This window comes from Penaeus monodon, chromosome 29 (assembly GCF_015228065.2).
Source record: "Penaeus monodon isolate SGIC_2016 chromosome 29, NSTDA_Pmon_1, whole genome shotgun sequence".
Lineage (NCBI taxonomy): Eukaryota > Metazoa > Arthropoda > Malacostraca > Decapoda > Penaeidae > Penaeus > Penaeus monodon.
In genome coordinates this window covers 19,335,985-19,336,979 of record NC_051414.1, presented here as the reverse complement: position 1 = coordinate 19,336,979, position 995 = coordinate 19,335,985, and positions in this window count along the sequence as shown.

Below are 995 nucleotides of genomic sequence, written 5' to 3'. Positions count from 1 at the left end.
CCCAAAAAAATTTTGGGTTTTAATCTGTTGGGAATGTTCTCTTCCAAAGTCTTCTTCTAAACTCTCGCTGATCCCATTCTTCTCAACACAGCTTCTAAGTTTCAATTCAGAGGAAATCAGGCATAGGAGGTTTGGTAGGCTTGAGGGTGTTCCAATAGGAATATAATATAAAAATTATGTGCTGATGTATCGTAAGATTCCCCACCTCCTTGTTGACCAACTGACTGCACAGACGTTGGAAACCTACCAGTAATAAGCTACTGTAAACCATTGGAGTATATCTGTAATAAATCCGGTTAATTCAAAGATGGTAATGATAACATATTAAAGTTGGATCTTCCTATATGTTCAGAGCTGTTAGAGGATATCTGAAAGTATACGTTCGGATTCCAGGAGTTTTATGTTAAACATTTCAAATAAGCAATATCGGTTTGGTCATTTGCTTCTAATAATATTTGGACTGTCTTTAAAAATATCGATTGCTTGTATTATTCGTATTTAAGCATATACTCTAATATAGTCTATATTTCTGAACATGAAGCTGCTCAACATCTGCCCGATTAAAACTTCATGAATTTAATCTAGACGTTGTACATGTCTCCATATATTTGTGTATTTATATAATATACAAATGATGATTGGGTATATTGCAATAAGTGAAATACTGCAGAGAATTTATAATGAAGGAGTTTTCATGTATGTCATTCTGTATTAGTATTCTCTATCCATATATAAATGACTATTAACCGTTTTTTCCGGAAAGTAATCTAAAATGTGATATTTTCAAAACCAATATCTTCGTTGTGTACATCATTTCTGACAAAAATGGTAAGCTGGTATAAGGCTGCAAACTTTTTCTTTTGTATGGTTTTAAGTTATAACCTCATAAATCCCACAATATTTGTTGTCAACCGATATTGTAGTGCTGCATCAAGGTATATACACTTTGATATTTATGTTGTTAAAGAGTTATATGTATAAAAAGCACTTTTTCC